We start from the raw sequence: 25,291 nt of genomic DNA, 5'->3' as shown, positions 1-25,291 counted from the left end.
TTTATTTTAGGATCGTTGCTATTAAGTCATTCTTTTTGATAGACATTAGTTTAGTGGCTGAGTTATCTTTTGAGAACATTCCTAGTGGACCAAATTATAAGACAGTTTAAGAAAAACTAAGATAATTTGAATAAGCACTGCATGGCCCACGGTTACCAGTTCTTTGTGTCTTCCCTCCACCCCCCACCACTAAACATTTGTTTCCCTTCCTTGGTTCTTCTTTGAGCCCCTAGTACTGAGGGGGTGCCCAGTAAAAACATCTGAACTAACAAGTGCATTGGTGGTAAGAGGGAGGTAGTGTGGGATGGGGCTTTGGTGGTCCAAAATAATGTGATGCTATTTAATGCCCCTGACAAACTGTACTAGACTGAGAGGAATTTTAAGATTAGGAAACTTGATCTCTATGTGGTTTTGGAAAATTCTGAAGGCTTCAATATGTTTGTTAATAAAGTTTGGGTAATTAGTTAGAGAATCCTTTCAGATCCTATTAGGAGCAAGCCCCATTTGTTTGGGATCCATGTCCTAATAGGATTCATGTTGATTAAAGCTTTATTGTATGATTTGTGTGGGGTGTGTGTGTGTATGTCTGTAATTTGTTTGAATTACAGTTGAATTAAAAACAACCTTCAAATGCTTTCTAGTTCTGGGTACTAGGGATATAGACATGAATGAGATATGGCCCCTGCTGGGGAAAAGCTCGCAGGTTAGTGGGGAAGACAGACACAAAAATAAGGTGCTGTAATTGACTTTGTGTGTATACAAAGAGTTTATAGTAATTCTTTGTACTGGTAGTGAGGGCAGTTTCTACAGACATTTCATCTAGGGTCTGAAGGTTTAGAAGGTGAATTTTGGCAGTCGTGTGACTGTTGAAATGGTAGAGAGTAGAGCCGGGATGTAGACTGACAAATGATGAAGTCTTAGGTGAGGTGAATTCAGGACCAGTGTCAGGTGTGGGAAGAAAGATGTTTTAAAATGCTTGGGCTATGGTGTCAGTTTAGAAATTACACAGTAGTTCTCAACAAGGGACGATTTTCCCTCCCAGGCGGCATTTGGCAATGTCTGGAGACATTTTTGGTTGTTGCAACTCGGAGCATCTACTGGGTAGAGTCCAGGAATGCTGCTGAACACCTACAGCATACAGGACAACCTCCTAACCGAAGAATTGTCCTGCTCAAATTGTCAGTGATGCTGAGGTTGAGAAATCCTGAGTTAGAGTTTGAATCCTAGCTCTTCCTAATACTAGCTTTGGGCTCTTGGACAAAGTATTTGCCAGATGCAGGTAGATAGTACCCACCTTGTAGAATTATTACTCTCCTCTAATAGCATATAAACTGCCTGAGTACAGAGATTTTTGTCTGTTTTCCTTGCTATTCTGTTCCCAGCACTTAGAACATTGCCTCACATATAACAGGTACTCAGTAGCTCTTTGCTGGATGATTCAATGAATGGCTAATTTTTTTTTAATACATTTATTTATTTTATTTTATTTATTTATTTTTGGCTGCGTTGGGTCTTCGTTGCTGCGCGTGGGCTTTGTCTAGTTGCGGTCAGCGGGGGCTACTCTTTGTTGCGGTGCACGGGCTTCTCACTGCAGTGGCTTCTCTTTGTTGCAGAGCATGGGCTCTAGGCGCACGGGCTTCAGTAGTTGTGGCACGCGGGCTTCAATAGTTGTGGCTTGTGGGCTCTAGAGCGCAGGCTCAGTAGTTGTGGCGCACCGGCTTAGTTGCTCTGCGGCCTGTGGGCTCTTCTGGGCCCAGGGATCGAACCCGAGTCCCCTGCCTTGGCAGGTGGATTCTTAACCACTGCGACACCAGGGAAGTCCCTGAATGGCTTATTGAGAGGATTCATTGAGATAATGAATGTAAAATACATGATAATGTTACCTGACATACATTAAGAACTCAATAAATGATAGCTGGTGACTATCCTTAGTTTGAGTATTTTTATTTTGCCTTTCCTTCCAGTGTTTTTAAAAATCAGCTTTACTGAGGTATTATTTACATGTGATAAAATTCACCTATTTTAAGTATACAATTTGAGGAGTTTTGACAAATGTATACAGTTGTGTAACCACCCACTGCAGTTATGATACAGAACGTGGCTATCCTGCTGCCCCCCCCCCCCCTTACACACACACGCATTTGCTCATGTTTCCTTGCAGTCATGGTTCTGGCAACCACTGGTCTTTTTTTCCTGTCACTATAGTTTTGTCTTTTCTAGAATTTCATATAAGTGAATCATTCAGCATATAGTCTTTTGTGTCTAGCTTCTTTGAGATTCATTCATGTTATTGTTTGTAACTGTAGTTAATCTCTTCTTATTGCTGAGGAGCATTTAATTGTATGAATTTACCACAATTTGTTTCTCATTCACCAGTTGATGGACATTTGGCTTGTTGCTAGTTTTTGGCTAGTATGAATACAACTGTTAGGAACATGTGAGTTAGTAAGTCTTTGTGCAAACATATGTTTTCACTTCTCTTGGGTAAATGCCTAGGAGTGGACTTGCTGGGTCTTATGGTAAGTGCACGTTTAGGTTTGTAAGAAATTGCCAAACTGTCTTCCAAAGTGGCTGTACTATTTTGCATTCCCACTAGCACAATGTATGGGATTCCATTTGCTCCATGTCCTTGCCAATGCTTGGCATTCTTTTTCTTTTTAAGTTATATTGAGGTATGTAATTGGTATACAATAAGCTGCACATATTTAAAATGTACAATTTGATAAATTTTGACATATATGTACCCCCTTTGCCATTCTGAGGGTGTGCAGTGATATCATTATGTTTTTGTTTGGCATTCCTATAACTTTTTTTGTGGTTTCCTATTCAGATCTTTTGCCCATTTTTTGTCAGTTGTTTGTCTTCTTATATAATAGTTATAAGAATTCTTTGTATATTCTGAAACTTCTTTATCAGGTATGTGTTTTACAGAATTTTTTCCCCTAGTCTATGGCTGGCCTTTTCTTTTTCTTCACAGTATCTTGAGGAGCTTTTAGCTTGAATAGTGGGTTGGATGGGAACACATTTAATTGAGGCAGCAGATCCAGGAGCAGGTTCAGAAGGGTAAGAGTATGAGTTTATTTTAGCTATATGGAGTGTAAAGTGCTTCAACGTACCATCTTTAACCAGGCAGATGAAAACATGGGTCTGGAGCTGAGGGGAGAGATTAGGCTTGAGGTACGGATTTAGAAGTCAACAGCAAACACTTAGTGATCCAAGTCATGGAAAAGAATGAGATAACCCAGAGAGACCATGTTGAGTGAAATGTGCAGATGGCAATAGAATGTTACAGTACATGGTGTGGAAGTAAACCAGACAGCTTTGTCTTTTGGATGTTCTGTCTTTGCAGTATTATCTGTCCATTGCAGTCTTTCTGTAGGTAGTCATCAAACAAGGAGTGTTTATCTCTGGGAGACAGATCTCTATACAGCGAGTACACTCTTTGGTGAGAAACAGACTCTGGAGGTACTTATGTGGAAAACTAGGGGAATGTCTTCTAATCTACATTGAAACACAGGAATATTGCGGAGTTTCTTTGTGGTAGTGTTTGCCTCAGCAGTATCTCTACAGAAAGGCAGTGGTTTTGGTAAAGCTGTTTCTTGTAGCATGTGTCGGTGAAAACCTAGGGCAAAATGCCAAAATTTAATTCCGTGAAAGCAGACTCTGTGGTAGGGGGAGCCCAAGACAGGATGGTCAAGTATTCGGTATTTTCATGGTAATGTTTTATTCAAGAATTAAACCTAGACTAGCTCAAGCAGTGGTTTTCAGCGGTGTTCAAAAAGAGCCCAGAGGTTCCTTGGCAGTAATTCAAGGGCTCCCTGGGGGTTGGGATGCCAGGAGTAGTCAGAAAAGGGTTAAGCAGGCTAGCTCGCCTCTAAGGCTCTAGATCTACTTTTCTGTATGTATGTATATTTTTAATATGGAGAATTTCAAATACAGATAAACTTAGAATACTACAGTGAACCTGAATTGTTCATCACCCAGCTTGAACAATTATCAGCTCAATTCCCATTTCACCTATATACCCACATACTCCACCTGAAGTGTATTCTATACATATTTTTCATCTGTATCATTTTAGTATGTATTGTTGAAAGATAGGGACTCTTTTGAAGCACATAACCACAATTCCATTAACAATAACTTGAAACTTAGCAGTATTTCCTTAATATCATTAAATATCTCATCAGTATTCAGATATCCACAGTTGACTAATCATTTATAAAAAAAATTGTTCAACTCAGGATCCACATAAGGTTCAGAACTGGCAATCTGTTGATTAGATCTTAAGTTTTTTAAAAAAAATCTATAGTTTCCCCACTCTGTCTCTTTTCTCCCATGCTGTTTATTTGTTAAAGAAAGCATGCTTGTTATTAAGAGTTTCCCACAATCTGAATTTTTAATTTTCTAAAAGATTGAGGTATAATTTATATTGATAACATTTATAATGATGAAACTTACCTATTTTAGTGTACAGTTTTGTGAATTTTGATAAATGCACACAGTTGTGTAACCACCACTACAATCATAATATAAAACATTTTCCTCACTCCCCCAAATTCCCTTCTGTCCCCACTGACCAACTGGCAACCACTGACCAGTTTTTCCAGTCTGAATTTTGCTGACTCTCTCCCCATGGTATCATTTACCATGTTTCTCTATTCCCTGTGTGTCTTATAAATTTGTAGTTAGAACTAGTTTTAGAGACATGATGAGATTCAGGTTTTGTTGGTTTTTGTTTGTTTGTTTGTTTGTTTTTGAAAGAATACTTAATAGGAGTGGTGTGTAGTTCCATCAAGGCCTCTTTTTTCTTATTTTTGCTGTTAGGAACTCATAGTAATCAGTGTCTATAGTTTCATTTGAGGTTACAAATGGTGACATTCTAAATCTTTCATTCCTTCTTCATTACTAGCTGGAGTGCTTTTGTAAAGAGAAGTTCCCTTGTTGACTTAATTTTGTTTTTTTAATTAACATGCAAATTGACGGTTCCATGACATTTGAACACATGTATAGATTCCTATAACCACCACTACAAGAAGAGTAAGGAACATTTCCATTACCCCAGAAACTTGCTTTTGCTGTCCTATTGCAGTCACATACTCTGTGCACGCCCAGCTCCTTGGCAACTGATCTGTTCTTCATTGACTGTTTAATTTTCCTTAGGTACAGTTTGTAAAAGGAAAAGCAGGATAAATGCTTGTCCCCCTACCCCTTTCTTTTTTTTATAGCAGATTTCAATATGAATTGGTTTCCTAGCATGCTCCAAAGGTGACTGGCTTTCTTTCTTTCTTTTGTTAATAATAACATTATCAACTCATGGATTTAAACGTATGCAATGAATTTCCATCCAGCTTGATTATTTTTCATGTTGATGTTCATATTGACCAGTGGAAGTCTCTTCTAAATTGGCTCTTGGGTCTTTTTGACACAACTCCAGTAGACTTTGGTAGCTTCCTCGTTGGACAGGGTATTCCAGACGCATCTTGTATGTTTTCTACTTAGGCCTAGAATCGACCATTCTCCAAGGAGACCTATCTATTCTAGTATCTCTCTGCTTCTAACTATCTGTTTTATATCCTGAGAGTCTATGTGAAAGAAAGAATTGTATAACCTAAAAGTAGTTTTGAAAGCAGTAAATCCAGAAGAATTGATTATATACTGTGTTCTTTCATAATCTACCAAAAATGTATTTCTTCATTTAGGTTTTTTATAAAGGTTGAATAGCACACAATTGGGACATATTTTAGGTTAAGATCCTGAAGTATAGGTAATCTGGAGTGCTGGTTATGGTTGGATCTATTGAGAGAGCAGGTAAGTGACTTGTGAATTATGTGGTAGAATTGATTTTTCTTTTTTATGGAAATTGTGAATCCCCAACCTAAATGGATGGCTTTCCCACAAGGCCAGGATTTTTTTTTTTGTTTTTGGCCGCATTGCGCGGCATGCGGAACTTCCCCGACCAAGGATTGAACCCGTGCCCCCTGCAGTGGAAGGCTGTAGTCTTAACCACTGGACCACCTGGGAAGTCCAAGGCCAGGATTTTTTCAGGGAGGGTAGCGAACCCAGGCAGATACACATGGATATATAACTAATTGCTTAATATTCTATATATTAGGAGAGTAAAGCCTGGAAAAATTTGGGAGTAATATATTGGTGATGGAAAAATCTTAATATTTTGATGGAACAACTTGTTTGGAACTTTTTTTGAAACCACCAAGATTAGTGAATTGTAAAAGATATCCATAAGGTAGTGAATTAATTGACCATATAGTCAGTATGAATCTTATTTCACAAAATCAGGTAACCATGAAACGTTACTATATATATTATTTATTTTAAATGAAGTTAAATCCAACCTTGGGACACCCCCTCTCCCCCCAGTCCTATCAAACTGATGAAAAATTCAATCTTAGGGATTAAAAATGGGCATCCACCCCTCCTTAGGGTTGTACAAGAATCTGAGAGGCTTGTGAGGAACCAGGAGAAGGGTGGAAGGTTATTTTACGTCCACTGTGGCTGTGCCTGGTAAGCATGTTGTCTAAGAGGGTGTGGGTCCTTGGTGTTTGGTGGCGGCTGACTTGAGGCACAAGAATCTTTGCTAGGTATGGGGATTCTGGTGCAGAGGTTTCAGCTTTCCCAGGTACAATACATACCTGTTTCCCTGTAAAGACTTGTCACTTGTCCTTTATCTAGAACACTGCTAGGAGGTGGAATTGCAAGGTCCCTCTTTTTGTGAGTCCCAAAGCTCTCCTTCCTCTTCCCAGTTAAATTACCGCCTTTTTTCTTCTAGTTTCTACCTTTCTGCCCTCAAAGGCACTATCTTTCCACCCTTCCCTCAGGTAATCTCCTCAAGGAGCTCACATTTTCAGAAAACAAACACAAATCTCCCTTGAGGCAAGGACTGTTTTCTTGGGGATTGGGGAATACAGTGAGAATAAAACATCCATTGATGTCTTAATAACTTACCCAGCTACTTTTTTTTTCTTTTTTTCCCTTCAATAATTCTTTTAGTCCCTGTGGTGGTTTTAAAGAACTGTGTACAAATTCTTTGATCTCCTTTCTTTAAAAGATGGAGCTTAATTCTCGCCTTGAGCGTGGGGTGGACTTAGTGACTCACTTCTAGGGAAGAGAATACAGAAATGAGATGTCATTTCCCAGATCAGGTTATAAGGAGTCTTCGTCTTCTACCTTGGGTATTTCTCCCTCCCTCTCTCTCCCTCTCTCTCTCTCTCTCTCCCTCTCTCCCTCTCTCTCTCTCTCTCTCTCTCTCTCTCTCCCTCTCTCTCTCTCTCGGCTCACTCCCTCTGGAGGGGGCTGCCTGCCATGACGCAAGGCAACCCTGCATAGAGGGGAGCCACTTGCCTGCCGTGCAGTCACTCAGGCAGCCTATGAGGAGGGCCCCCTGTTAAGGAAGCCAGGCCTGCCAGCAACCACATGAGTGAGCTTGGAAGGGAGTCCTACATTAGTTGAGCCTTGAGGTGACTACAGCCCTCTCCAACAGCTTGACTTTATTATCCTGGTTTCACAAGGTCTGAGTTATGTGAGCCCATGATTTTTTTTTTTTAAAGAGAGTCTCCTTTCTTCCAGCACTGGCTCCATTGTACCCAAAGGGCTCAATCTCTGGCTAAGCTTCTTCTCCTTCTGGAGAGGTCTCTGATGTGCTCTGTGCATGTGTGTGTTTTGGAAGCAGCTATCTTTTGATTAAAGGCATTGAAGGACAGTTTACTTTCAGACAGCGATGTGTCCCTGTGCTGATAACTGAATCTCCAGCCATTTGCATGTCATCATCTTCAGAGTCTTTGCTCTCTCCCTGGTCTTTTGTCCCACAGATTGGGAGGTAGTCCCCTGCTCATGTTCACTCTTATTAAGGGAAGAGCCAAAAGGTAGTTGCCTAGTGAAGGGGTCAGTTTTCCTCTGCCTGGTACCTGTCACCAGGTTTTTTTTTTTTTTTAAATCTCTAATTTTTTAAAATAAATTTATTTATTTATTTATTTTTGGCTGTGTTGGTTCTTCGTTTCTGTGCGAAGGCTTTTTCTAGTTGCAGCAAGTGGGGGCCACTCTTCATCGCCGTGCGCGGGCCTTTCACTGTCGCGGCCTCTCTTGTTGCGGGGCACAAGCTCCAGACGCGCAGGCTCAGTAGTTGTGGCTCAGGGGCTTAGTTGCTCTGCGGCATGTGGGATCTTCCCAGACCAGGGCTCGAACCCGTGTCCCCTGCATTGGCAGGCAGATTCTCAACCACTGCGCCACCAGGGAAGCCCTGTCACCAGGTTTTGAACTCTGTTTCGACCCCTTCTTGGTTGTCTGGGAAGAGTAGGCAAATCAGAGTCAAGTAAGCTGTGATGATGTCTGATTTTATCTGTCGACACTTGGCCATAGGGTGCCCAGATATTTGGTCAAACATTATTCCTGGTGTGTTAGGGTGTCTCTGGATGAGATTAACATTTGAATCAGTAGTCTTGAGTAAAGCAGACTGCCCTCCCCAATGTGGGTGGGCCTCATGTAATTAGTTGAAGACCTCAAACAAAAAGGCTGAGTAAGAAGGAACTCCTCCTGCCTGACTGCTTGAGTTGGGACCTCAGTCCTCCTTGCCTTTGGATGAGAGCTGAAACCTTGCTCTACTTGGATCTCAAGGCTGCTGGCTCCCAGACTGGCATTTAAACCAGCAGCCCTCCTGTTTCTCAGGCCTTCAGACTCAAACTGGAACCATATCATCGGCTCTCCTGGGTCTCCAGCTGGTCGACTGCAGATCTTGGGACTTCTCAGACTGCATAATTGTGTGAGCCAATTCCTTATTATCTATGTACACACACACACACAGACACACACACACACACACACACACACACACCCTCCCACATCTTGTTGGTTCTGTTTCTCAAGAGAACCCTGGCCAATACATAAACCTAGTCTTTTTTGTGGCCTTTGTTTCATTCCTGGTTTTCCATAGTTCTCCTAAAGCTGTCATAGCTTCTGCATTATTAGCTGTGGGTTCTCTTCATGGATGCAGTCTGCCATGAAATGGCCATCTTCACCACAAACTAAGCAGGAGGGGTGCTGTGTTTTCATAAACTTGGCAGCTGTCTTGGAAACATTTCACTCTCAGGCTAGGCACCATTCTTTATAGTCTTGTTTTGAAATTGGGTTTCTTTCTGTCAAGCTCTCTCCATATAGTCCATGGGCCTTGAAAGCATATGTGCTTGTTGGCAGTATCCTGTGAGTTCTTCCTGGATGGGGAGCCATGTTGAAAGTGCTCACACATGGTTTCCCAAAAGCCTGTAAAGTAGCTGTCAGAACTTTTAAACTATTGTGATCATTGCCAAACTGTAGAGTTATCACGTATAGATTTTTAGAGAACAGCTGCCCAAAATAAAGATCTTAGATTTAGAATTATTGCCATTAGCCTCTCTTTCTAATAGATAAGCAAGCCATTTACCTATTGAGGTAACTCCTGGATGGTGATAATAAAATTGTCATCAACAAATAAGAGGATTCTTACTTTTTTATAAAATAGACACATGCATCTATATTGTCCCAAACCAGTTTTAAATCTTTAAGATGTAAGTTAAAAGGAAGGGGAATGCCTTTAATAATTTATAAGAGAATTATAGAATTTGTGTTGGAAGAGATTAGTTGTTGAATACAACCATAAGCACAGCAGGAGAAATCCTACTGTAACATACCTAAAAAAGGAAGTTCTTAAAAATTACTTGGTCTCAGTCTTTTCAAATATGGTTTACTTCGTGCTTACCAATACCCGACATTGTATTCAGTGTTTCCTAAGAACTTCACCTAAATCGAATGTCTCATGTACATGCTATTGCGCTTGTAACAGAAAGACCAGTAGCATTTAGTAGAGGTGTTAGTGAGTTCGTGGTACTTCTGTCATTATTGATTTTTCTCATAACCAGATAATAAAATCACAACAATTTTCATATGGATGGCCACGGAAGTTTTACTCTTAAAAAAAGGTTCTTATACTTGAAAATGTTGGAAAGCACTGAATTAGATATCTCTGGAGCTATTTCTAGCTCTAGTATGTGGAGATAGGACTGTGGTTTAAGGATGGAGTCTTTGTATAAGAACGTGTTTAAAGAGCACACAGTACAGCATGCTGGTGAAATCCCTAGAGCTTTGGCTGGTTTCTAGCCACCCCATTTCTTTTTTTCCTGTGTGCCTCAGGGGTTTGATTCATCTTTTTTTTCACCACATCTATTATGTAATCTGCTGTTCTCTCTGCTCATAAACCGTTCTTAAAAGGGTTTGAAACAGGATGCAGGTGCCTCAGCTTTTCCCTTACCCTGTTAACTCTGAACGTATTTGATCCATTTTCATTTTTAAGCATTTTCATTGCCAGTGACAATAGGGAATGAAATGAATGAATAAAAATTTATGCATTTTAGAATTTAGAGTTTTACTAAAATTAAGAGGTTTCCCTAATCTTTACTGTAAGGTACATGAGAAAAGCTCAATTTTCTGGTAGTTGCTAGAATTAAAGCAGTGGACTAAGTGATGTCAAAGTTTCTTCCAGCTCAAATAGGTTTAATTTTTAGTGAGAGATTGCTCAGTTTCCTTATTTTATTATGTTTTTTATTCTGGGAAGTACCTACCCATCCTTTTTTCTGTTTTTCTCTATCATTTGGCCCTGAAGGTAATTACTCGTAGGCCACTGAATTCATTTCATCACAGAGGAGGTTATTATTATTATTATTATTTTTTGCCATGCCACCGCACAGCTTGTGGGATTTTAGTTCCCCGACCAGGGGTTGAACCCACACCCTCAGCAGTGAGAGCACAGAGTCCTAACCACTGGACCGCCAGGGAGTTCCTCAAGGTTATTTTCAGTCTCTTTACCCATTGCTTTTTGCAGGAAAAGTCTACTTAATAAAGACCAATAAACACCAGCAAAAAGTCAATTTCAATATATTCTGAACATAACTATTCCATTGGTGTGGTAGATTGTGTTTCCCAAAGATGTCTGCAATCGTATTTTTCATCCCATATGTTCTTACAATGTGACCTTGACATTCCTTTCACCTAGTGGTGAGGTCTGTGTCCCCATCTCCTAACCAGGGCAGGCCTTTATAACTGTCTCCACCAGTAGAGCATGGCTCCAGCAAAACTATATGACTTCTGGGGCTAGGTCATTGAAATGCCATGTACTTCCACCTTCCTGTCTTGGGATAGATGCTTAGAACCTAGCTGCCAGCCCAAGTGAGAGGCCCGTGTAAGAGAGAAACTGAAGCTCCTGGCCCTCAGCCCCAGCTGAGCACCCAACTGCTATCCAGCATCAGCTTGCCAGCCGTGCGAGTGAGCCGTCCTAAAAGCAGATCATAATCCTCCAGATCCCCACCAGGCTGCCCCAGTGGGTGCCCACGTAGAGCAGAGAAGAGCTATCTCTGCCAAGCCCTGCCTAAATTGCAGACTCACAATCACAGTGAAAGGTTGTTTTAAGCCACTAAGTTGTACAACAGAAAATAACCGAATTGGCATTCCATTTTGCCAGAGTTAGAGTAGAGACCATACTATGTATTAAACTGCCTCAGCTTTAAGAACCTGATGTATTTCTACCTTCAGGAGCACTGTCAGTATCATAAGAGAAGAAAAACAGATTCTGTGTCTTCCTCCTGTATAGATTTTTATCTCATTGACTTTCATTTTACATGTTTATTAAATTTTGTTTTTTTAAATTAATGAATAGTACAAAACAGCAAAAACTGGACAATAATATCCCTGCCCAGATAACTCCATTCTCATGTCCTTGTAAGTTAGAAGGTTGTGTGCATGTTAATAATGAACAGTGACTTTGGAATGACTCAGGCCAGATGTGTGACCTTGGAAAGCAGCATCCTCTTTGTAAGTCAGTTTCTTTATCTATAAAATGGTAACAACCTAAATGGGAAAAGAATTTGAAAAAGAATGGATACATGTGTGCGTATAACTGAATCACTTTGCTGTACACCTGAAACTAACACAACATTGTTAATCACCTATACTTTAAATAAAATAAAAAGTTAAAAAAAAAGGTATCTACTTCATAGGGTTGTTGAGAGACTTTGGTGATATATACACATCAAGTGATAGTGCCTGTCACAAAATGTTGGCTGTTCATTACTACTGCTAATCACGATTATTGTTATTGGCCTTATTATTTTTAGACTAGGGAGGGGAAGGATAACCAGCAGAAATCTGGAATGATGGAGTAAATACTCCCAAGAAGTTAGGGACAGAAGGATGTTAGGAAGTCTGAAGGGACTAAGGAATTATTAAGCATGTTTTAGATTGTTCAAGGCTTAAAGGTTTACTGAAGAGGTGAAGAGCAGAATGACCTCTTTGGGAAAAAAGATTAGGGAAGGTGATGGAGAGATTTCGAAAACAGGGGTGAGCTGATGCTGGTTTTCGGACTTCTTAATGACTGGCATTTACTGATTATGCAGTGATGTCTCAGATATATTACCTGTTGTCACTAGTTTATTTTTTTGCAAGCCCTTTGAATTTATTGATGAATACTTTGCATGCAATAAAATGTATAGATCTGACGTGTTCAGTTCACTGTGTGTTTTTATCAATTCTTAATTGTTTAGTGTTTTGGTTGATTACAGAGTAGAGTAAATGAACTAAATGGGAGGAGGGGCCCCAGGGAGAATAACTTAATCCCTAGGGTGCTGGTGTTTATTAGCAGATCAAGGTTGTATTTATTACTTCATTAGAAGACAGACGGTATTATTCCCATTTTCAAATAGAGAAACTGAGGCTCATGAAAATAAAGTGATTTACCCAAAGTAACATAGCTAGAAAGTGGCACAGTCAAGACAAAACAGTTTTTGTCTGGCTCTATAAATTTTTTGCTATTACAGACTGAAATAGTGACATTGGAATTTATTTTTTTAACTTTGCTGGAGATAATTTCCTATGAGGGTTTATTAAAGTCCCATAAGTAAAATGAAAACAGTTCTTGATGTGGGTGTCTTCTGGTTTCGAATGCTTCAAACTTCCTTAAAGCTTCCAAAACCATTATTTTCTGTTTTACCAATTTCTATAATTGATATAGTATAGTTTTAGCAAGTATTCCTCTCCAGTGGTTCAGGTACTTAGATAAAAGTAGTTGTTGTGGGTAACCTAGTGCATTTTTACTTTTAAGTATCAAAGAAAGTATAGACCATTAAGAATGAAAAGAATTCAGTTTCTAGACAGTTCGTGCTATTACAGGACTCTTAGATACAAGATTTAAAAGCAGAAATGTTTAAGTGACATTCATTTTACTGGCTAACAGCCAAAGCCTCATGCTTGAGACTGGATGATGGACAAGTAATTTGCCATGTCACTGGGTGAAGAACATCTTCAGGTGTAGGAATGTAGTCTCTGATTCAGTCAGCATAGAGTTCCTGAACAGCTCAGGTTTTTCTTTCTTCTCTCATAGTTTAGATTTCTTTATTCTCTGCAGCATGTTCTATTTTTTTGTTGTTCTGTTTGAAAATTGACATCAGATAAAGAAATACATATAATAGATGAAAGGGTAACCGAGAGTTCAGCCATTTTCATAAATTCTTTTTAAAAATTTGTTCATTTTATGAAAAATACTAGCACGGAAAATGAGATGGTTAAGACAGATTTCATGTGTAAACAATCATTTGTTCAACAGATATTCTAAAAGCATCTAGATGTGCTAAGTGTTTTTGTTTTCTTTTTTTTAATTCTGAGGACTTTTAATGGCTAGATAGTCTACTTGACATTCTCAAGAATACTGGAAACAGAGAATGGTTTTCTTTTAACGTATTGTTGTTGGTTTCATCTCTTAGATCTTTTCCCCCTAGTTTCTTATAAACTGGTACAAACCTAAGAGTTTTTACTGTGAGATAATAGAAAATAATATTGGTCTTTGCCCTCAGTTCCTGACCCGGAGCCCCTGAAACGTTTATTATTTCCTGGGTGATGAATGTCTTTGTTCTGATGAGGTGACTGGTTGGGCTCCTGGATGAGGGCTGGCCACCTGAAAGACCAAGCCATGGTTAGAAGCTTGGTCAGCCCCGCCACCCATTCTCTTGAGAAGGGAGAAGGGCTGAAAATGGAGTTAATGACCGATCATGCCTACATGATGAAGCTTCCATAAAATTCCCAACGTACGGGGTTCAGAGAGCTTCCAGGTTGGCGAGCACTGGGAGGTGCTGGCAGAGTGGCATGGAAGCCACTGGACAGGGCATGGGAGCTCCACACCCCTTTCCACATACCTTGTCCTATGCTTCTCTTCCATCTGACTGTTCCTGAGTTATATCCTTTTACAGTAAACTTGATCTAGTAAGTAAATGTTTCTCTGAGTTGCGTGAGCCACTCTAGCAAATTAAGCAAACCTAAGGAGGGGGTCATTGGAACCCCCAGTCTGTAGCTGGTCAGTCAGAAGCACGGGGGGTAATCTGGGCTTGTGACTGATATCTGAAGTAGGGGAGGTGGCAGTCTCGTGGGACTGAGCCCTTAACCTGTGGAATCTGATGCTTGCTCCAGGTAGACAGTGTCAGAATTGAGCTGAATTCCTGCCGGTGTCAGGGAATTGCTTGGTGGTGCCGGGGGAAACCGCCACACATTGGGTGACCAGAGTGAAGTGTTTCGTGTGAGTAGTAACGGAGATTCACAGGAGAAAAATAGTAGGGAAGAACTGGGTTTTTCCCTACATAGGAAGGAAGTAGGGGTTTTTCCTTTTTAACATCTCAAGAGTAATCCAGTGAGTGTTTCATACTACAATTTGCCCTATACTCCTTTTTTTTTTTTTTTTTTGTTAAATTTTTTTTAATTTATTTTTATTTATGGCTGTGTTGGGTCTTCGCTTCTGTGTGAGGGCTTTCTCCAGTTGTGGCAAGCGGGGGTCACTCTTCATCGCGGTGCGCGGGCCTCTCACCATCACGGTCTCTCTTGTTGCGGAGCACAGGCTCCAGATGCGCAGGCTCAGTAGTTGTGGCTCACGGGCCCAGTTGCTCCGCGGCATGCGGGATCTTCCCAGACCAGGGCTCGAACCCGTGTCCCCTGCATTGGCAGGCAGACTCTCAACCACTGCACCACCAGGGAAGCCCTGCCCTATACTCCTGATAACCCTTTCTCTGCTCTTACAATTAAAAAAAAAAGAGTGTGTGTGTTGCTGCATTTTGCTTTCTGTCTTCTTCCTCAGCTATAGGAGAATGTAAGCTCTGTGAGGGCAGGGACGTTTCTTTGTTCATAAAGCACTCAAAATATCCAGAATATAGTAGGTGTTCAAGAAATATTTTGTTGAATAAATAGTGTTTAGTTTAATTAATTATTTTAAAATGAAATCTAATATATGTACAAAAAAGCATATAGGACATATGGGTACTTTAAAAAAGAACAATAAAATAAACATCTTTGTCTCACTGGCCAACTTTAAAAATAGTGCATTATCAATATTCTTGGAAGTTCCTTATATGCCTCCTTTTATGGCATTCACTTCCTTCCTTTCCCAGTCAGAGGAAAGCACTACTTTGAATTGGTTTTTATTACCTTGTATTTTCTTCATTGTTTTTGACATATGGATGTAATTGTAAATATACTGTTTAGTTTTAGATTTGTTAAACTTTATATATATATATATGAAATCATACTGCTTGTATTCCTTTTCAGTTTGCTTTATTCATTCAGCATTAGGAGTTTGAGATTCTTTCATGTTAATACATGTAGATGTTTAACCTTCATTTTCAGTGTTATATAGAACTCAACTACATGACTGTGCCACAATTACCCATTATCTGATCTGTGAGTAACTGAATTGTTTCTAAGTTACAAACTATGCAACCACAGACATTTAAAAAAATATCTCCTGATGTACATGTGCAAGAGTTTCTTTAGGGTAAGTATCTAAAGACTTTCTGGGTCATTGGGTTTTGTCAACTCAGTGATGACAATCATTTTCCAAAATGGTTGTACCAATTTATACTCCTATCATCCACTTCCTTGAGAGTTCCAGTTTCTCTACTTCCTTGGCAGCGCTTGATATTTTAAAATTTTAACCACTGTGGTAGGTGTATAATAATAGTGCTCTGTGTGTGTGTGTGTGTGTGTGTGTGTGTGTGTGTTTTAAGAAAACATTTTTTATTTCATTCTTAACCACAGATGCTTGGGCACTTCACAGCTTCTCAAATCTTGGGGTCATATTGGGTGTCATCACCTCCTTTCCTGTGCCACGTGATTTTCACATGGTATTTGTTTTTTTGTTGCAGCAACCACTGGAAAAACCAGCTTCACAAAGATATGGCAAAGATATGGCATTATGGCAAGGAATGTGAAGTGATCTAATGTTAACACTGAACTGCTGAACACTGAGCTTGTTGTTTGTGGAGTATCCGACAGATGTCACTGTGTTTCCCTTGAAAGTTTAAAATAACCCGCAGCATCCTTGTGAGTTTGCTGTGGTTCCCTGAGGTGCGTGGACGCACATTTTAGGAACCATGGCCTTGGAATATTAATCATGGTTATCTTTAGGAAGTAGGATTTTTACTTATTTTTTTATACTTTCTGGATTTTCTACATTTTTTTTATAATGAGCATATAATGCTTAAGAGACATCAGAGAAAATATTATATATGTGTCCTGTTTGTAAAGTCCATACTTTATTTTACTTTTTTCTTAGTGTTTACCTAATGTCCTTTTTCTGTTCCACATAAGATACCACATTAGTCATCATATTTCCTCAGAGATCTCTTGACAGTGACAGTTTGTCAGATCTTTCCTATTTTTGACGACCTTGACAGTTTAAAGTGTATTGGTCAAGTAGTTTTTCAGATGTCTTTCAACTGGGGAAGACCATGGGGTAAAATGTCATTCTCATCACATCATATCGAGGGTCCATGCTATCCACATGACTTATCACTGTTAATGTTAACCTTGATGCCTAGCTGAGTATCAGAGTTCTTCACTGTAAAGTTACTCCTTTATTCCTCCCTTTCATACTGTATTCTTTGGTAGGAAGTCACTATGTGCAGTCCACACTCAAAGAATGGATGTTATGCACCACTTCCTTGAAGGCAAAATACGTAAATTATCTTAAATTCTTCTTCATTGGCGATTTGTCTGTTCTCCCACTTATTTATTTACTTAATTTATTGTCTGTCTATCTATTTATGTATTCAATCATTTATATAGTTGAACTCAAGGATTTGTTTTTATACTTTGGGTTATAATCCATTACTGCTTTATTTTTTGTTGTTGCTGAAATTGTTCCAGCTTGACCATTGAGAGTTCTTCAGTTGGCTGCTGTATCCCTTTGACATACTCCTGTCATTGTGGGTTTAAAATAAAAAAATTTTTTTAGAACACTTCTTACTTTCTAACACTACAAGATGCTCCAGGCTCATCTTGTATATTTCTTGCCTCAGTCATAGACTCAGACATTTCTCCAAGGAACACTTTCATTTTATTGGAAAATGGTATTTGGTACTGGGGTATTGGTTATTTGTATATATGTTTATTGGTTATTTGTATATCCTGTTTGTTATGTAACAAGCCTGTTCAAGACTTTTGTCAGAGTTGAGTTGCAGCAGAGAGTGTATGACTCTCAAAGCCTAAAACATTTACTATGTGGCCCTTTATAGGAAAAGTTTGCTTGCCTCTATAGTTATAATAACTATTATAATATATGATAACTATTATAATGTCAGTTCTTACCTCTATAGTTATCATAACTCTTATAATAGTTATGATAACTATTATAATGGGTTGGTTTTGATTGGTTGATTTTTCTCATCATCAATGGTCGTATTTTTCTGCTTCTTTGCTTTTTTAAAATTTTATTTTATTATTATTATTGTTATTTTTGGCCATGCCCCACGGCATGTGGGATCTTAGTTCCCCGATCAGGGATCAAACCCATGCCCCCTGCATTGGAAGCATGGAGTCTTAATCACTGGACTGCCAGGGAAGTCCCTTTTTTTTTTTTTCTTTTCTTTTCTTTTCTTTTTTTCCCCCTGCTTCTTTGGATGCCTGGTAATCTTTGACTGGATGCTAGACATTGTGGAGGGATTGGAGTTTTGTTTTTCTTCTTATAAATTTCTGGATATTTTCCCTGAGATGCAGTTAAATTATTTGGAAATATCTTGATGCTTCTGGGTCTTGGTTTTAAGCTTTGTTGGGTGGACCAGGGCAGCATTTAGGGCTATTGTCACTAGGGCTTATCATTCTCTACTACTATGGCAAGACCCTTCTGAATACTCTACCAAGGAATTATAAGGTTTTCCAAGTCTAGCTGGTGGGAACAGACACTATTGTTGGTCCTGTGTAAACTCCCAGCGTTGTTCCCTCTAGTCCTCTCTGATGATTCTTTCCTCTGTCTTTGGTGGTTTTCTTCCATTCATGGGCTGATGTGTATTCAGTGGAATACTTGAGAGGAACTCCCCGCACATCTCCAGCATTTTCTCTCCTATACGATATCCTGCCCTGTGAACTCTAGCTGCGTTGGTCTCCCTGGACTCTCAGCTCTGTCTTTTCAGCTTGTGATATCCCTTGGGCTCTGCCTGGGTTCCCTTTCCCTGCACCACACCCTGGAAATGCTCTCAAGGCCGTGTCTTGGGGGCAATTATAGAACTCACCTTTTTTTTGTCCTCAGAGATCACTGGGTTTTGTTGTTGTTGTTCTTTCTAAATGTACAGTGTCTTGAAAAACCATTGTTTATCTATTTTGCTGATTTCTTTTGGTTGTTTAATGTAGGAGGGTAAATCTGGTCCCTGTTACTACATCTTGGCCAGAAGTAGAAGTCCTTGAAATCTTTTTTTTAAATCCTGAGTGAGTGTTTAATTTTGTCAAATCCTTTTTCTATATCTATTGAGATGATCGTATGATTTTTTTTTCTCTTTTTTTTTCCCCTGTTAATGTGTGTTGAATTACATTGATTTTTTTTCCCTAATGTTAAATGAACCTTGCATTTCTGGAATAAACCCTACTTGTACATGATACATAATCCTTTTTAATATCTTCGCTGTATTCAATTTACTAGTATATTTTTTAGGATTTGTGCATCTGTTTATGTTCATATACTGCCCTTCCTTAGGTTATGACATCAGGGTTATCCTGGTTTATAAAATGGATTGGGAAACATTCCTTCTTTTTCTCTAGAAAGATTTGCATAATATTGATGCTTTTTCTTCCATAAATGGTTAGACAAATTCTCTGGTGAAGCCATGTGATGATTTTATTTGGGAAACTGTTTAATTACAGATCTATGTCTTTAATATATTTAGGACTATTGAGATTTTTTTTATTTTTGTTTCAATTTTGGTCAGCTGTTTTTCTAAGAAGACAAATGATCCTTTCAAGGTCATATGTCTAATAATGAATAAAACTTCCAGTCCTGTTCTTTTTCAGACTATGTCATACCATATTAATATATACTTTTAAATTTGTATACTTTTTTATCCTCTCTGGTAGATTGTAAACTAGCAAGCAGGTTCTATCTCTGGTAAAACTTAGTATCATCTGAAGCTTAGGACCAAATAGATGTTTGAATTAAATTAAAGCATACTTGGGTTTGTATTGAGATTTTAAATGGAGAGACCTTGATTTAAGTGGTTGTTGCAATGCTTCATTTGGGCTCCGTCAGTCTCTGCAATGTACGTTTTACCTCTTTGACAGTGGGTATTGTTGTTTAGAGTATGTATTGAATAAAAAGATAGGAATAATGAATTGAAAGTATAGTTCTTGGGACTTCCCTGGTGGCGCAGTGGTTAAGAATCCGCCTGCCAGTGCAGGGAACAAGGGTTCGATCCCTGGTCCAGGAAGATCCCACATGCCACGGAGCAACTAAGGCCGTGCGCCACAACCACTGAGTCAGCGCTCTAGAGCCTGCGAGCCACAACTGCTGAGCCCACGTGCCACAACAACTGAAGCCTGTATGCCGCAGAGCCCGTGTGCCGCAACTACTAAGCCCGCGTGCTGCAACTACTGAAGCCTGTACCACTAGAGCCCGTGGTCCACAACAAGAGAAGCCACCACAATGAGAAGCCCGCACACTGCAACAAAGAGTAGCCCCCGCTCGCCACAACTAGAGAAAGCCTGCGTGCAGCAACTAAGACCCACGCAGCCAAAAATAAATAAATAAATAAAAATTAAAAATTAAAAAAAAAAAGTATTCTTAAATTTTGGAAGTACCATTTATATTATTGTATTTATTTTTCTAGATTTCACTCAATTTTTTTTTTACTTCCTAAAACTTAGTAGAATAGATATCTGTCTGTAATTCTAGGGCAATTGAAAGAAAAATAACTCTAGTTCAGAATATGATTTACCAAAACCATTTTTTATTTCTATTCAAGAGAGATTATAACTTGAATTTAATTCTGTTATCAGGGAGATTTAGTGAATATGTAACATTTCAATACCATAAAACATTTCCATCTTGTTATAGTAGACTTAGTTTAAGATTCACCTGTTAGGGAAGAATGTGAGTTTGAAGTGGAGAGGGTTCAATTGAAGGTCTCCTTCTATAAAATATGTAGTCTGTTGCCAACAGAAATATTACCTAGCAGCAGTTTACATGTGCCAAGAGAGGCCAGAAAAGTATTGTAGTAGAAATTATACAGGAGAGCTGTGAAACTAGATCCCTGAGGATGTCAGGCAGGAAATAAAGCTTACCAGGCTAAAAAAATTTTACTGGATGGCTAGGCCATTGGAAATGAATCTTCCAGTGCTTGTATTTTTTACTGGGCTTTTATTTTATTTTTTAAATGTTATTTAATTTTATTATTTATTTATTTTTGGCTGTGTTGGGTCTTTGTTGCTGTGTGCGGGCTTTCTCTAGTTGTGGCGTGCGGGCTTCTCACTGCAGTGGCTTCTCTTGTTGCGGAGCACGGGCTCTAGGTGCACGGGCTTCAGTAGTTGTGGTTCGCGGGCTCTAGAGCACAGGCTCAGTAGTTGTGGCGCACGGGCTTAGTTGCTCCGCGGCATGTGGGATCTTCCCGGACCAGAGCTCGAACCCGTGTCCCCTGCGTTGGCAGGCGGATTCTTAACCACTGCGCCACTAAGGGAGTCCCTGTTGGGCTTCTATGTTGAATAGACAGTTACTTACACTTAAGTAATTTAAACTGTTTAAAAAATTTAAACCAAAATTTTCTTAGAAATTTTCTTAGAAATTTTCTAAGATCATATTGAATAAATATTAACTTATTTATATCTTTTTCCTATAAAGTATTTAATTCTCTGAGATTAAGGTTTGGAAATGCATTAAGAGAGGGGTTTTAAGTTCTTGGGGATAAAATAGAGTAAGTAGTTAAAGCAGTTTACTTTTCTGTGCCAAAAATGGAAATACAGAAAGCATAAATAAGCAATTGTACCAGAGTATTTTTTTTTTTGTACCAGAGTATTTATCTGTGATTCTCTTTATTTCTAAAGTACAACATTTCCCATTTCCACTGTACGCATTCAGATATATTACACAGAATCATTGAGCCTAAAGGACTTTGAAGGAACATCTGCTGGGATTGGTTTATTTTGTGGGGAAGAGGAACAAGGAAGGTACCTTTGAGATACAAGTAATTTGCCTAGTGTCATGAAGGGAATAGGAACATTTTTAGCACTTGAGGAAATAGAACTTTTCCTTAATTACTGTTGTGTTAGTGAGTTATTTGAAATTTGACATGTGTGGTGATGGCTTGGTTTTCTCACCACCAGATGGCTTCTCAAAGTTGGTATGTCGCTTTTAGTGACTGCCAGCAAAAGTAAAAACTGTCAAGCCCCTTTGAAGGTCATTATCATTTAGGAAACAAAAACAGTGTTGACACTTTAAATAAGAATAGCTTTCGGTTCTTAGAATTAAGAGAAGGTTATTATGAGATTATTTAATTTAAGCTTTCTAGGCTGCTTCTACACTGGTGATGCACTCTTCTGTCTTTCATTATGCATGCCCCTTGAGGTTCACAGATAGGTTTTCAACTAATGTTAAAGAATATTAAAAGAAATAGAGATGGTCCCGTAACTTCAGTTATACGCAGTCCTTGTAACTGTGTTGTACATTGAAATCTTACCTAGGGCAAGACTTAAAATAAGTTTGGTTCACTTCTGGTTCATAGAGCATTGATATTAACAATTTAAAAAATGCATTCAACTCAAAACATCATTAAAGAAATTTTTGAAGAAGCAAAAAAAAAATTGCCACTTAATTTGAGAAAAATTTCTTTTTATAGAAAAGTTTTATTTTGAGCTCAGATTGCAGCTGCATTATAGCCTGTACAGCAGAGCCAGTATTGGAACAGAGCTTAAAAACTAGGATTCTACCGTTTTTATGAAATGAAATGAAAAAGAAAAGGATATAAAGTTTTGTATATGAAACTGAGTATGCTGTTTCATAAAAGCCATACCTCTGAAATGTGTTACATAAGTAGCTTAACATGCTGATTTCTCTTGAATGAGAATAAGTTTGAAATCAGCAAAAAAAGTCTTCCTGTAATTGGAGTTTCTGAGTCTAAAAATATTCTTCATTTATTCCTTAAAAAACTAAGTGTTCAAAACTTATTACGAAGCTACAGTAATCAAGGCATTGTGGTCCTGGCATAAAGACGGGCATATAGATCAGTGGAATAGAATTGAAAGTCCAGAAATGAAACCTATACATCTCTGATCAATTGATTTTCAGTAGGGATGCCAAGAGAAGTCAGTGGTGAAATAATAGTCTTTTCAACAAAAGTGCTGGGACAGCTGGACATCCACATGCAAAAGAGAAGCTGGACCCCTCACCTCACATCATGTATGAAAATTAGCTCCAAATGGATCACAAATCTAAATGTAAGAGCTAAAACTAAAACTCAGAAGAAGACATAGAAGTAAATCTTTGTGACTTTGGATTAGGCAATGGTTTCTTTGATATGACACCAAAAGTGCAAGTGGCAAAAGAAAAAATAGATAAATTGGACTATATCAAAATTAAAAACTTTTTTTTGCTTCAAAGGACACCCTCAAGAAACTGGGAAGACAACCCACAGAATGGGAGAATTGATTTGCAAATCATGTATCTGATAAGGAGTGTATCCAGAATATTAAAAAACTCTTACAACTAATAAAAAGACAAATAATCCAATTTACAAGTCAGCAAAGGATTTGAGTAGTCAATTCTCCAAAGAAAATACATACTTGGCCGGCAAGCACATGCAAAGATGCTGAACATCACTAATCACTAGGGAAATTTGAATCAAAACAACGAGATACCATTTTGTACCCACTACTATGGCTATAATAAAAAAGAAAAACAATTACAAGGTTGATGAAGAAATTGTGCCCTCACTACAGACCTGGTGGGATTGTAAAGTGATGTAGCTGCTTTTGCATAATTTGGCAGTTCCTCAAAAAGTTAAGAACATAGAGTTACCGTGTGACCCAACAACTCCACTTGTAGGTATATACTCAAGAAAAATGAAAACGTATATTCACACAAAGCCTTGTACACAGATTTTCAAGGCAGCATATTTATAATAGCCAAAAAGTAGAAACAACCCAAATGTTCATCAACAGATGAAGAGTTAAATTAGATATGGTATTCCCATACAGTGGAATATTATCCAGTCATAAAGGAAATGAAATATTGATACGTGCTACAGTATTGATGAATCTTCAAAACATTATGTTAAGTGAAAGAAGCCAGTCATTGAAGTCCACATATTGTGTGATTCCATTTATGTAAAACATCCTGTACAGGAAAATCCATAGAGAGAGAGAGTAAATTCATGGTTGCCAGGGTTAGGGGTAGGGGAAAATGAAGAGTGACTGCTAATGGGTGTGAGATTTCTTTTAGGAGGTGATGAAAATGTTCTGGAATTAGGTAGTGATGATCGACATAGAATTTTTGTGAATTTACTAAAAACCAATGAGTTATACAGTTTAAAGAGGTGAGCTTTATGGCATGTGGATTATATCTCAAGTAAGCTGTTATTAAAAATACCCTGTGTTATAAATAACTTACCCTAATGACTAATAAAAGATTGTTTGTGATAAAAAATGAATTGGAATCATAAAGCAATTAACCACTTCCAGGTCAGGTGACGACTGAGAAGCAGCTGAGAAAAAAATTGCATGAGCCTCCAGCAGACACCAAATAAAACTTGGCGTTATACAGTTGCTGCTGTACGGCCAAATGTAAGGTAGCATTTTTGTTTAGTCTAGACTTTTTTGGAGTAAGCCATTTTGTTTTAAATTGAAGATGGTTCTTAGTTTGAAATATATATTTTGTGCTTGTAACAGGTTTTTACTTAGGTGGGTTAAAACAGTGATTACAAAATTAGAATGTGACAAAATAAAACCTTGTACCTGAATTCCAATTTGTTGTCAAATTATTCACTAAACAAATGGGAGAAAGAATTGTTTGGGCTGCAAATGTACTACCTCATTATTACTTAGATAGAAATAGATGCTGTCTTCTGGGAAGCATCTTGAATTACTTTCAGAAAGATATTTGGTGATTTGCCTGATTTGGGTCAGGTCAGTATTTTTATCTTTGACATTTGCTATTTCTGATGAATATTTTTTTTTAATAGGAGATGGAGCAGTCTGCTCTTTTCTTAAAAAATTTATTTTTGGCTGCGTTGGGTTTTCCTTGCTGTGCACGGGCTTTCTCTAGTTGCGGCGACTGGGGGCTACTCTTTGTTGTGGTGTGTGGGCTTCTCATTGCGGTGGCTTCTCTTGTTGTGGAGCACAGGCTCTAGGCGTGCAGGCTTCAGTAGTTGTGGCACGTGGGCTCAGTAGTTGTGGCGCGTGGGCTCTAGAGCGCAGGCTCAGTAATTGTGGCACACGGGCTTAGCTGCTCTGTGGCATGTGGGATCTTCCTGGACCAGGGCTCGAACCCGTGTCCCCTGCATTGGCAGGCGGATTCTTAACCACTGCGCCACCACGGAAGTCCCTGAATATTTGTTTTAAAAGATGGTTTAGCTATGACCCGGATTTTAGGAATTCTACCAACAGTACTGTTGTAATTTTATATAAACATTTCCCTGGGTTTATCATCTTTCATTTATTGCTAGTCGTACTAGATTTTAATATGATAATGGAAGTCAAAACTTATACTCGTGATTATCCACTTCAAATTTCCTTTAATCATTAAAAAAAAAGATGAACTTAATTTTACAGTACGATTTGACCCATGGGGTTATGTTATTTTAAGTAATGCTAAAGCCCTCCCAACTTTGTGAAGAAGCATGCTCAGATGGTTAAATTGGGAAAGTATTTGACTTAAGGGCCAATTAAGCGTTCTTTTTGGCTCTAGCCAGTAGCTTCTTTGAGATAACTATCCTAAAGTGATCTTAGCTTTCTGCTGTAATGAACA

General features: G+C 38.7%; 1 protein-coding gene across 2 annotated transcripts in view; it reads left to right on the top strand.

Annotated features, from left to right (window-relative positions):
• The window catches only part of SCAI (suppressor of cancer cell invasion), a 130,801-nt gene that overhangs the window by 4,723 nt on the left and 100,787 nt on the right, over window positions 1-25,291 (top strand). The window lies entirely within an intron of this gene.

Source organism: Balaenoptera ricei, chromosome 6 (assembly GCF_028023285.1).
Source record: "Balaenoptera ricei isolate mBalRic1 chromosome 6, mBalRic1.hap2, whole genome shotgun sequence".
Classification (NCBI taxonomy): Eukaryota; Metazoa; Chordata; class Mammalia; order Artiodactyla; family Balaenopteridae; genus Balaenoptera; species Balaenoptera ricei.
This window is presented reverse-complemented; position numbering and strand designations above follow the sequence as displayed.